Raw genomic sequence first — 13972 nt, 5'->3', positions numbered from 1 at the left:
TCCTAAATGATGCTCCAGATGATGCAGTTTATCGTTTGCGTTGTTGGCTATCAGCCAGTGAACCGATGACCTGATGATGTCATTGCTTTGCGCAGCCTCTGGAAAGAGAATGTTAATGTTTCTCATTTTCATGTTCCTCATGTCCATGTTCCTCATGTTCCTCATGTTCCTCATGTTCATGTTCCTCATGTTCATGTTCCTCATGTTTCTCACGTTCATGTTCCTCATGTTCATGTTCCTCATGTTCATGTTCCTCATGTTTCTCATGGTCCTTATGGTCCTCATGGTCCTCATGTTCCTCATGTTCCTCGTGGTCCTCATGTTCCTCATGTTTCTCATGTTCCTCATGTCCATGTTCCTCATGTTCATGTTCCTCATGTTCCTCATGTTTCTCATGTTTCTCATGTTCCTCATGTCCATGTTCCTCATGTTCCTCATGTTCATGTTCTTCATGTTCCTCATGTTTCTCATGTTCATGTTCCTCATGTTTCTCATGTTCATGTTCCTCATGTTACTCATGTTCCTCATGTTCATGATCCTCATGTTTCTCATGTTCCTCATGTCCATGTTCCTCATGTTCATGTTCCCCATGTTCCTCATGTTCATGTTCCTCATGTTCCTCATGTTTCTCATGTTTCTCATGTTTCTTATGTTTCTCATGTCCATGTTCCTCATGTTCCTCATGTTCATGTTCCTCATGTTCCTCATGTTTCTCATGTTCATGTTCCTCATGTTCATGTTCCTCATGTTCCTCATGTTCCTCATGTCCATGTTCCTCATGTTCATGTTCCTCATGTTCCTCATGTTTCTCATGTTCCTCATGTTCATGTTCCTCATGTTTCTCATGTTCCTCATGTTACTCATGTTACTCATGTTCCTCATGTTTCTCATGTTCATGTTCCTCATGTTCCTCATGTTCATGTTCCTCATGTTCCTCACGTTTCTCATGTTTCTCATGTTCATGTTCCTCATGTTCGTGTTCCTCATGTCCATGTTCCTCGTGTTCCTCATGTTCATGCTACTCATGTTCATGTTCCTCATGTTTCTCATGTTCATGTTCCTCATGTTCATGTTTTCCTCATGTTTCTCATGTTTTCCTCATGTTTTCCTCACATTCATGTTTCTCATGTTTCTCATGTCCATGTTTCTCATGTCCATGTTTCTCATGTTCGTGTTCCTCATGTTCATGTTTCTCATGTAAATGTTCCTCATGTTCGTGTTTCTCATGTTTGTGTTCCTCATGTTCGTGGTCCTCATGTCCATGTTCCTCATGTTCATGTTCCTCATGTTCCTCATGTTCATGTTCCTCATGTTTCTCTTTTTCATGCTACTCATGTCCATGTTCCTCATGTTCCTCATGTTCCTCATGTTCATGTTCCTCATGTTCCTCATGTTCCTCATGTTTCTCATGTTCCTCATGTTCATGTTCCTCATGTTTCTCATGTTCATGTTCCTCATGTTACTCATGTTACTCATGTTCCTCATGTTTCTCATGTTTCTCATGTTCACGTTCCTCATGTTTCTCATGTTCATGTTCCTCATGTTCCTCATGTTGATGTTCCTCATGTCCATGTTCCTCGTGTTCCTCATGTTCCTCATGTCCATGTTCATGTTCCTCATGTTTCTCATGTTCATGTTCCTCATGTTTCTCATGTTCATGCTACTCATGTTCATGTTCCTCATGTTTCTCATGTTCATGTTCCTCATGTTCATGTTTTCCTCATGTTTCTCATGTTTTCCTCATGTTTTCCTCATGTTCATGTTCCTCATGTTCGTGTTTCTCATGTTTGTGTTCCTCATGTTCGTGTTCCTCATGTTCATGTTTCCTCATGTTCATGTTCCTCATGTTTCTCATGTTCCTCAGGTTCATGTTTCTCATGTAAATGTTCCTCACGTTCATGTTTCTCATGTTTCTCATGTCCATGTTTCTCATGTTCGTGTTCCTCATGTTCATGTTTCTCATGTAAATGTTCCTCACGTTCATGTGTCTCATGTAAATGTTCCTCACGTTCATGTTTCTCATGTAAATGTTCCTCACGTTCATGTTTCTCATGTTCCTCATGTTCATGTTTCTCATGTTCGTGTTCCTCATGTTCATGTTTCTCATGTAAATGTTCCTCACGTTCATGTTTCTCATGTAAATGTTCCTCATGTTCATGTTTCTCATGTTCGTGTTCCTCATGTTCCTCATGTTCCTCATGTTCGTGTTTCTCATGTTTGTGTTCCTCATGTTTGTGTTCCTCATGTCCATGTTCCTCATGTTCCTCATGTCCATGTTCCTCATGTTCATGTTCCTCATGTTTCTCATGTTCATGTTCCTCATGTTTCTCTTTTTCATGCAACTCATGTTCATGTTCCTCATGTTCATGTTTTCATCATGTTTCTCATGTTTTCCTCATGTTTTCCTCATGTTCATGTTCCTCATGTTCGTGTTTCTCATGTTTGTGTTCCTCATGTTCGTGTTCCTCATGTTCATGTTTTCCTCATGTTCATGTTCCTCATGTTTCTCATGTTCCTCAGGTTCATGTTTCTCATGTAAATGTTCCTCACGTTCATGTTTCTCATGTTCCTCTGTTCATGTTTTCTCATGTTCGTGTTCCTCATGTTTGTGTTTCTCATGTTTGTATTCCTCATGTTCGTGGTCCTCATGTCCATGTTCCTCATGTTCCTCATGTCCATGTTCCTCATGTTCATGTTCCTCATGTTCCTCATGTTCATGTTCCTCATGTTTCTCTTTTTCATGCTACTCATGTCCATGTTCCTCATGTTCCTCATGTTCATGTTCCTCATGTTCCTCATGTTCCTCATGTTTCTCATGTTCCTCATGTTCATCTTCCTCATGTTTCTCATGTTCATCTTCCTCATGTTCCTCATGTTACTCATGTTCCTCATGTTTCTCATGTTTCTCATGTTCACGTTCCTCATGTTTCTCATGTTCATGTTCCTCATGTTGATGTTCCTCATGTCCATGTTCCTCGTGTTCCTCATGTTTCTCATGTTCATGTTCCTCATGTTTCTCATGTTCATGCTACTCATGTTCATGTTCCTCATGTTTCTCATGTTCATGTTCCTCATGTTCATGTTTTCCTCATGTTTCTCATGTTTTCCTCATGTTTTCCTCATGTTCATGTTCCTCATGTTCGTGTTTCTCATGTTTGTGTTCCTCATGTTCGTGTTCCTCATGTTCATGTTTTCCTCATGTTCATGTTCCTCATGTTTCTCATGTTCCTCAGGTTCATGTTTCTCATGTAAATGTTCCTCACGTTCATGTTTCTCATGTCCATGTTTCTCATGTTTGTGTTCCTCATGTTCATGTTTCTCATGTAAATGTTCCTCACGTTCATGTTTCTCATGTAAATGTTCCTCATGTTCATGTTCCTCATGTTCCTCATGTTCCTCATGTTCGTGTTTCTCATGTTTGTGTTCCTCATGTTTGTGTTCCTCATGTCCATGTTCCTCATGTTCCTCATGTCCATGTTCCTCATGTCCATGTTCCTCATGTTTCTCATGTTCATGTTCCTTATGTTTCTCTTTTTCATGCAACTCGTGTTCATGTTCCTCATGTTCATGTTTTCCTCATGTTCATGTTCCTCATGTTTCTCATGTTCCTCATGTTCATGTTTCTCATGTTCGTGTTCCTCATGTTCATGTTTCTCATGTAAATGTTCCTCACGTTCATGTTTCTCATGTAAATGTTCCTCATGTTCATGTTTCTCATGTTCGTGTTCCTCATGTTCCTCATGTTCGTGTTTCTCATGTTTGTGTTCCTCATGTTTGTGTTCCTCATGTCCATGTTCCTCATGTTCCTCATGTCCATGTTCCTCATGTTCATGTTCCTCATGTTTCTCATGTTCATGTTCCTCATGTTTCTCTTTTTCATGCAACTCATGTTCATGTTCCTCATGTTCATGTTTTCATCATGTTTCTCATGTTTTCCTCATGTTTTCCTCATGTTCATGTTCCTCATGTTCGTGTTTCTCATGTTTGTGTTCCTCATGTTCGTGTTCCTCATGTTCATGTTTTCCTCATGTTCATGTTCCTCATGTTTCTCATGTTCCTCAGGTTCATGTTTCTCATGTAAATGTTCCTCACGTTCATGTTTCTCATGTTCCTCATGTTCATGTTTCTCATGTTCGTGTTCCTCATGTTCGTGGTTCTCATGTTTGTGTTCCTCATGTTCGTGGTCCTCATGTCCATGTTCCTCATGTTCCTCATGTCCATGTTCGTCATGTTCATGTTCCTCATGTTTCTCATGTTCATGTTCCTCATGTTTCTCATGTTCATGCTACTCATGTTCATGTTCCTCATGTTTCTCATGTTCATGTTCCTCATGTTCATGTTTTCCTCATGTTTCTCATGTTTTCCTCATGTTTTCCTCATGTTCATGTTCCTCATGTTCGTGTTTCTCATGTTTGTGTTCCTCATGTTCGTGTTCCTCATGTCCATGTTCCTCATGTTCATGTTCCTCATGTTTCTCATGTTCATGTTCCTCATGTTTCTCTTTTTCATGCAACTCGTGTTCATGTTCCTCATGTTCATGTTTTCCTCATGTTTCTCATGTTTTCCTCATGTTTTCCTCATGTTCATGTTCCTCATGTTCGTGTTTCTCATGTTTGTGTTCCTCATGTTCGTGTTCCTCATGTTCATGTTTTCCTCATTTTCATGTTCCTCATGTTTCTCATGTTCCTCAGGTTCATGTTTCTCATGTAAATGTTCCTCACGTTCATGTTTCTCATGTTCCTCATGTTCATGTTTCTCATGTTCCTCATGTTCATGTTTCTCATGTAAATGTTCCTCACGTTCATGTTTCTCATGTAAATGTTCCTCATGTTCATGTTTCTCATGTTCGTGTTCCTCATGTTCCTCATGTTCCTCATGTTCCTCATGTTCGTGTTTCTCATGTTTGTGTTCCTCATGTTTGTGTTCCTCATGTCCATGTTCCTCATGTTCCTCATGTCCATGTTCCTCATGTTCATGTTCCTCATGTTTCTCATGTTCATGTTCCTCATGTTTCTCTTTTTCATGCAACTCATGTTCATGTTCCTCATGTTCATGTTCCTCATGTTCCTCATGTTTCTCATGTTTCTCATGTTTCTTATGTTTCTCATGTCCATGTTCCTCATGTTCCTCATGTTCATGTTCCTCATGTTCCTCATGTTTCTCATGTTCATGTTCCTCATGTTCATGTTCCTCATGTTCCTCATGTTCCTCATGTCCATGTTCCTCATGTTCATGTTCCTCATGTTCCTCATGTTTCTCATGTTCCTCATGTTCATGTTCCTCATGTTTCTCATGTTCCTCATGTTACTCATGTTACTCATGTTCCTCATGTTTCTCATGTTCATGTTCCTCATGTTCCTCATGTTCATGTTCCTCATGTTCCTCACGTTTCTCATGTTTCTCATGTTCATGTTCCTCATGTTCGTGTTCCTCATGTCCATGTTCCTCGTGTTCCTCATGTTCATGCTACTCATGTTCATGTTCCTCATGTTTCTCATGTTCATGTTCCTCATGTTCATGTTTTCCTCATGTTTCTCATGTTTTCCTCATGTTTTCCTCACATTCATGTTTCTCATGTTTCTCATGTCCATGTTTCTCATGTCCATGTTTCTCATGTTCGTGTTCCTCATGTTCATGTTTCTCATGTAAATGTTCCTCATGTTCGTGTTTCTCATGTTTGTGTTCCTCATGTTCGTGGTCCTCATGTCCATGTTCCTCATGTTCATGTTCCTCATGTTCCTCATGTTCATGTTCCTCATGTTTCTCTTTTTCATGCTACTCATGTCCATGTTCCTCATGTTCCTCATGTTCCTCATGTTCATGTTCCTCATGTTCCTCATGTTCCTCATGTTTCTCATGTTCCTCATGTTCATGTTCCTCATGTTTCTCATGTTCATGTTCCTCATGTTACTCATGTTACTCATGTTCCTCATGTTTCTCATGTTTCTCATGTTCACGTTCCTCATGTTTCTCATGTTCATGTTCCTCATGTTCCTCATGTTGATGTTCCTCATGTCCATGTTCCTCGTGTTCCTCATGTTCCTCATGTCCATGTTCATGTTCCTCATGTTTCTCATGTTCATGTTCCTCATGTTTCTCATGTTCATGCTACTCATGTTCATGTTCCTCATGTTTCTCATGTTCATGTTCCTCATGTTCATGTTTTCCTCATGTTTCTCATGTTTTCCTCATGTTTTCCTCATGTTCATCTTCCTCATGTTCGTGTTTCTCATGTTTGTGTTCCTCATGTTCGTGTTCCTCATGTTCATGTTTCCTCATGTTCATGTTCCTCATGTTTCTCATGTTCCTCAGGTTCATGTTTCTCATGTAAATGTTCCTCACGTTCATGTTTCTCATGTTTCTCATGTCCATGTTTCTCATGTTCGTGTTCCTCATGTTCATGTTTCTCATGTAAATGTTCCTCACGTTCATGTGTCTCATGTAAATGTTCCTCACGTTCATGTTTCTCATGTAAATGTTCCTCACGTTCATGTTTCTCATGTTCCTCATGTTCATGTTTCTCATGTTCGTGTTCCTCATGTTCATGTTTCTCATGTAAATGTTCCTCACGTTCATGTTTCTCATGTAAATGTTCCTCATGTTCATGTTTCTCATGTTCGTGTTCCTCATGTTCCTCATGTTCCTCATGTTCGTGTTTCTCATGTTTGTGTTCCTCATGTTTGTGTTCCTCATGTCCATGTTCCTCATGTTCCTCATGTCCATGTTCCTCATGTTCATGTTCCTCATGTTTCTCATGTTCATGTTCCTCATGTTTCTCTTTTTCATGCAACTCATGTTCATGTTCCTCATGTTCATGTTTTCATCATGTTTCTCATGTTTTCCTTATGTTTTCCTCATGTTCATGTTCCTCATGTTCGTGTTTCTCATGTTTGTGTTCCTCATGTTCGTGTTCCTCATGTTCATGTTTTCCTCATGTTCATGTTCCTCATGTTTCTCATGTTCCTCAGGTTCATGTTTCTCATGTAAATGTTCCTCACGTTCATGTTTCTCATGTTCCTCTGTTCATGTTTTCTCATGTTCGTGTTCCTCATGTTTGTGTTTCTCATGTTTGTATTCCTCATGTTCGTGGTCCTCATGTCCATGTTCCTCATGTTCCTCATGTCCATGTTCCTCATGTTCATGTTCCTCATGTTCCTCATGTTCATGTTCCTCATGTTTCTCTTTTTCATGCTACTCATGTCCATGTTCCTCATGTTCCTCATGTTCATGTTCCTCATGTTCCTCATGTTCCTCATGTTTCTCATGTTCCTCATGTTCATCTTCCTCATGTTTCTCATGTTCATCTTCCTCATGTTCCTCATGTTACTCATGTTCCTCATGTTTCTCATGTTTCTCATGTTCACGTTCCTCATGTTTCTCATGTTCATGTTCCTCATGTTGATGTTCCTCATGTCCATGTTCCTCGTGTTCCTCATGTTTCTCATGTTCATGTTCCTCATGTTTCTCATGTTCATGCTACTCATGTTCATGTTCCTCATGTTTCTCATGTTCATGTTCCTCATGTTCATGTTTTCCTCATGTTTCTCATGTTTTCCTCATGTTTTCCTCATGTTCATGTTCCTCATGTTCGTGTTTCTCATGTTTGTGTTCCTCATGTTCGTGTTCCTCATGTTCATGTTTTCCTCATGTTCATGTTCCTCATGTTTCTCATGTTCCTCAGGTTCATGTTTCTCATGTAAATGTTCCTCACGTTCATGTTTCTCATGTCCATGTTTCTCATGTTTGTGTTCCTCATGTTCATGTTTCTCATGTAAATGTTCCTCACGTTCATGTTTCTCATGTAAATGTTCCTCATGTTCATGTTCCTCATGTTCCTCATGTTCCTCATGTTCGTGTTTCTCATGTTTGTGTTCCTCATGTTTGTGTTCCTCATGTCCATGTTCCTCATGTTCCTCATGTCCATGTTCCTCATGTCCATGTTCCTCATGTTTCTCATGTTCATGTTCCTTATGTTTCTCTTTTTCATGCAACTCGTGTTCATGTTCCTCATGTTCATGTTTTCCTCATGTTCATGTTCCTCATGTTTCTCATGTTCCTCAGGTTCATGTTTCTCATGTAAATGTTCCTCACGTTCATGTTTCTCATGTTCCTCATGTTCATGTTTCTCATGTTCGTGTTCCTCATGTTCATGTTTCTCATGTAAATGTTCCTCACGTTCATGTTTCTCATGTAAATGTTCCTCATGTTCATGTTTCTCATGTTCGTGTTCCTCATGTTCCTCATGTTCGTGTTTCTCATGTTTGTGTTCCTCATGTTTGTGTTCCTCATGTCCATGTTCCTCATGTTCCTCATGTCCATGTTCCTCATGTTCATGTTCCTCATGTTTCTCATGTTCATGTTCCTCATGTTTCTCTTTTTCATGCAACTCATGTTCATGTTCCTCATGTTCATGTTTTCATCATGTTTCTCATGTTTTCCTCATGTTTTCCTCATGTTCATGTTCCTCATGTTCGTGTTTCTCATGTTTGTGTTCCTCATGTTCGTGTTCCTCATGTTCATGTTTTCCTCATGTTCATGTTCCTCATGTTTCTCATGTTCCTCAGGTTCATGTTTCTCATGTAAATGTTCCTCACGTTCATGTTTCTCATGTTCCTCATGTTCATGTTTCTCATGTTCGTGTTCCTCATGTTCGTGGTTCTCATGTTTGTGTTCCTCATGTTCGTGGTCCTCATGTCCATGTTCCTCATGTTCCTCATGTCCATGTTCGTCATGTTCATGTTCCTCATGTTTCTCATGTTCATGTTCCTCATGTTTCTCATGTTCATGCTACTCATGTTCATGTTCCTCATGTTTCTCATGTTCATGTTCCTCATGTTCATGTTTTCCTCATGTTTCTCATGTTTTCCTCATGTTTTCCTCATGTTCATGTTCCTCATGTTCGTGTTTCTCATGTTTGTGTTCCTCATGTTCGTGTTCCTCATGTCCATGTTCCTCATGTTCATGTTCCTCATGTTTCTCATGTTCATGTTCCTCATGTTTCTCTTTTTCATGCAACTCGTGTTCATGTTCCTCATGTTCATGTTTTCCTCATGTTTCTCATGTTTTCCTCATGTTTTCCTCATGTTCATGTTCCTCATGTTCGTGTTTCTCATGTTTGTGTTCCTCATGTTCGTGTTCCTCATGTTCATGTTTTCCTCATTTTCATGTTCCTCATGTTTCTCATGTTCCTCAGGTTCATGTTTCTCATGTAAATGTTCCTCACGTTCATGTTTCTCATGTTCCTCATGTTCATGTTTCTCATGTTCCTCATGTTCATGTTTCTCATGTAAATGTTCCTCACGTTCATGTTTCTCATGTAAATGTTCCTCATGTTCATGTTTCTCATGTTCGTGTTCCTCATGTTCCTCATGTTCGTGTTTCTCATGTTTGTGTTCCTCATGTTTGTGTTCCTCATGTCCATGTTCCTCATGTTCCTCATGTCCATGTTCCTCATGTTCATGTTCCTCATGTTTCTCATGTTCATGTTCCTCATGTTTCTCTTTTTCATGCAACTCATGTTCATGTTCCTCATGTTCATGTTTTCATCATGTTTCTCATGTTTTCCTCATGTTTTCGTCATGTTCATGTTCCTCATGTTCGTGTTTCTCATGTTTGTGTTCCTCATGTTCGTGTTCCTCATGTTCATGTTTTCCTCATGTTCATGTTCCTCATGTTTCTCATGTTCCTGAGGTTCATGTTTCTCATGTAAATGTTCCTCACGTTCATGTTTCTCATGTTCCTCATGTTCATGTTTCTCATGTTCGTGTTCCTCATGTTCGTGTTTCTCATGTTTGTGTTCCTCATGTTCGTGGTCCTCATGTCCATGTTCCTCATGTTCCTCATGTCCATGTTCCTCATGTTCATGTTCCTCATGTTCCTCATGTTCATGTTCCTCATGTTTCTCTTTTTCATGCTACTCATGTCCATGTTCCTCATGTTCCTCATATTCATGTTCCTCATGTTCCTCATGTTCCTCATGTTTCTCATGTTCCTCATGTTCATGTTCCTCATGTTTCTCATGTTCATCTTCCTCATGTTCCTCATGTTACTCATGTTTCTCATGTTTCTCATGTTCACGTTCCTCATGTTTCTCATGTTCATGTTCCTCATGTTGATGTTCCTCATGTCCATGTTCCTCGTGTTCCTCATGTTCCTCATGTCCATGTTCGTCATGTTCATGTTCCTCATGTTCATGTTCATGTTCCTCATGTTTCTCATGTTCATGCTACTCATGTTCATGTTCCTCATGTTTCTCATGTTCATGTTCCTCATGTTCATGTTTTCCTCATGTTTCTCATGTTTTCCTCATGTTTTCCTCATGTTCATGTTCCTCATGTTCGTGTTTCTCATGTTTGTGTTCCTCATGTTCATGTTCCTCATGTTCATGTTTTCCTCATGTTCATGTTCCTCATGTTTCTCATGTTCCTCAGGTTCATGTTTCTCATGTAAATGTTCCTCACGTTCATGTTTCTCATGTCCATGTTTCTCATGTTTGTGTTCCTCATGTTCATGTTTCTCATGTAAATGTTCCTCACGTTCATGTTTCTCATGTAAATGTTCCTCATGTTCATGTTTCTCATGTTCCTGTTCCTCATGTTCCTCATGTTCCTCATGTTCGTGTTTCTCATGTTTGTGTTCCTCCTGTTTGTGTTCCTCATGTCCATGTTCCTCATGTTCCTCATGTCCATGTTCCTCATGTTCATGTTCCTCATGTTTCTCATGTTCATGTTCCTCATGTTTCTCTTTTTCATGCAACTCATGTTCATGTTCCTCATGTTCATGTTTTCCTCATGTTTCTCATGTTTTCCTCATGTTTTCCTCATGTTCATGTTTCTCATGTTCGTGTTCCTCATGTTCATGTTCCTCATGTTCGTGTTTCTCATGTTTGTATTCCTCATGTTCATGTTCCTCATGTTCATGTTTTCCTCATGTTTCTCATGTTTTCCTCATGTTTTCCTCATGTTCATGTTTCTCATGTTCCTGTTCCTCATGTTCATGTTTCTCATGTTCGTGTTCCTCATGTTTATGTTCTTCATGTTCATGTTTCTCATGTTTGTGTTCTTCACGTTCATGTTTCTCATGTAAATGTTCCTAACGTTCATGTTTCTCATGTAAATGTTTCTCATGTTCATGTTCCTCATGTTTGTGTTCCTCATGTTCATGTTTTCCTCATGTTCATGTTCGTCATGTTCATGTTCCTCATGTTTCTCATGTTCCTCATGTTTCTCATGTTCCTCACGTTCATGTTTCTCATGTAAATGTTCCTCATGTTCATGTTCCTCATGTTCATGTTCCTCATGTATCTCATGTTCCTCCCGTTCATGTTTCTCATGTAAATGTTCCTCATGTTCATGTTTCTCATGTTCGTGTTCCTCATGTTCATGTTCCTCATTTTTGTGTTCCTCATGTCCATGTTCCTCATGTTCGTGTTTCTCATGTTTGTGTTCCTCATGTTCATGTTCCTCATGTTCATGTTCCTCATTTTTGTGTTCCTCATGTCCATGTTCCTCATGTTCGTGTTTCTCATGTTTGTGTTCCTCATGTTCGTGTTCCTCATGTTCATGTTCCTCATGTTCGTGTTCCTCATGTTCATGTTCCTCATGTTCATGTTTCTCATGTTCGTGTTCCTCATGTTCATGTTCCTCATTTTTGTGTTCCTCATGTTCATGTTCCTCATGTTCGTGTTTCTCATGTTTGTGTCCCTCATGTTCGTGTTCCTCATGTTTGTGTTCCTCATGTTCATGTTCCTCATGTTCATGTTCCTCATGTTTGTGTTCCTCATGTTTGTGTTCCTCATGTTCGTGTTCCTCATGTTTGTGTTCCTCATGTTCATGTTCCTCATGTTCGATTGTAGCTCCGTCACTGAGAGCTAAACACTCAACAGTCAGCCTGTTTGTGTCCTGCTCCTCATCGGTGGAATGAGCTCCATTGACATGAGAACAGCAGGAAGTCTCTACGTCTTCCGGCGCAAACTAAAAACACATCTTTTAGACTACACCTTGAATAAGGAAGGTAGCGCCTAGCAGCACTTTAGTAGCACTTACATGTCTCTTACTGATAGCATTTTGTAGTTTAACTTTATTGAAGAAATTGTACTTTCTTGATTCTTGTTGTTCTGAGTTTGTACTCATGGTTGAATGCACTGATTTTAAGTCTCGTTGGATAAAAGCGTTAGCTAAATGAAATGTAATGTGACTGTTTCCCAGTTTGGTTCAAGATTTCTTTTGATCGTCCATGATTCTCTCTCCCCTCCCCATCCATGTCCCCCAGACACCATGTATCCTCTCTCAGATAAAGAGGCATGAGGGGTGAGGGGCCGTCTCCCCTTAGATCTCACCCAGGTGTATCCTTTAATCCTGTAATTAGCTGCAATTATAGTAATAGAAGCCGGAGATGAAGTGATCATATTTGCACACAGGATGAATTCATGTAATTATGCTGTAAGATGTTTTCTCCCCCCCCCCCCCCCCCCCCCCCCCCCCAACATTGTCCAGGTCCACTTCCTCTGGTCTGCTTCCTGAGCTCACGAGGGAGACAACAGGAACCCTCTGGACGCACACGAGGCTTTAATCCCTCAAGAGCTGCAATTACAGTAATTATGTCTAATAGCTGCGCTCAGAGGTCCAGCAGGGGGGCTCAAGCTGTGGCTCCAGGTCTGATGGAGGTCTCAGAGCTTGTGTTCCAACATGTATTCTCCATCCAGCTAAAGAACTTATCTAACAAATAAAGGATTATCTTATCTTATCTCTCTCTTATCTCTATCATAGAAATGCACCAGTTCACAGTGACATTAATACAATAACGTAATCCTTAATTATAATGTAATTCATAATAATAATAATAATGATATAATTATTAATCCCACAGCGGGGATATCCACACTCTGCAGCAGCAGAGTGGACATAAGTAGAAAAACAAGATCAACATAATCAACACATAATATATATTTATATAATACATGGATGGTTGTTAATATTGCACAGTGGCTTGAACAGATTATTTGTTATATTGTATTTGTCTGTCTGTCTGTCTGTCTGTCTGTCTGTCATCTGTCTGTCTGTCATCTGTCTGTCTACTTGATGGACAAAACCATTCAGCTGCAATTCAAAAAGTTGAAGTTAGAAACAGACAAACTGCATCACCTGCAGCTGAAAAAAATTAAATCACAATAATTTACACTAAAATAAAGTTTTAAAATCACAATGCTGAAGTATCGTGATAATACCCTGCACACGCACATGCACACGCGCACACACACACACACACACACACACACACACACACACACACACACACACACACACACACACACACACACACACACACACACACAGACTAAAAGCCCTGCCAGGTGTGAGATGTCTTCTTGATGCAGTGATACAGGAGGCAGAGAACGAGTCAATAATTAATTAGATAGAAGGCTCAACTCAACTTCAACCCAAATAAACCATCTAGAACCACACACACACACACACACACACACACACACACACACACACACACACACACACACACACACACACACACACACACACACACACAGAGTCACAAGCTCTCTCTATCTCACTCACTCCAAACATTATCTCAAGGACTGTCAGGAGGTAATTCATTTCCAGACAGACTTTTCTCCTAAAACATCCTCTGAGTTGCTGCTCTTGTCTCATGTGATTCATGTGTTCATATCTGTCCTACAGAGGAAACTCATCTCCTTACTCTATCTCTAAGAGTCCTACAGATGAAACTCATCTCCTTATTCTATCTCTAAGAGTCCTACAGAGGAAACTCATCTCCTTACTCTATCTCTAAGACTGAGCCCTACAGAGGAAACTCATCTCCTTACTCTATCTCTAAGAGTCCTACAGAGGAAACTCATCTCCTTACTCTATCTCTAAGAGTCCTACAGAGGAAACTCATCTCCTTACTCTATCTCTAAGACTGAGCCCTACAGAGGAAACTCATCTCCTTACTCTAT

General features: G+C 39.9%; 1 protein-coding gene across 1 annotated transcript in view; it reads right to left on the bottom strand.

The window, feature by feature from the left end:
- ptprt (protein tyrosine phosphatase receptor type T) overlaps positions 1–13972 on the bottom strand; it is a gene marked incomplete at its 3' end in the record, with an annotated part of 227370 nt that overhangs the window by 124225 nt on the left and 89173 nt on the right. The window lies entirely within an intron of this gene.

This window comes from Taurulus bubalis (genome assembly GCF_910589615.1).
Source record: "Taurulus bubalis genome assembly, chromosome: 5".
Classification (NCBI taxonomy): Eukaryota; Metazoa; Chordata; class Actinopteri; order Perciformes; family Cottidae; genus Taurulus; species Taurulus bubalis.
The sequence above is the reverse complement of the archived record's forward strand: the minus strand, read 5'-3'. Positions and strand labels throughout refer to the sequence as shown.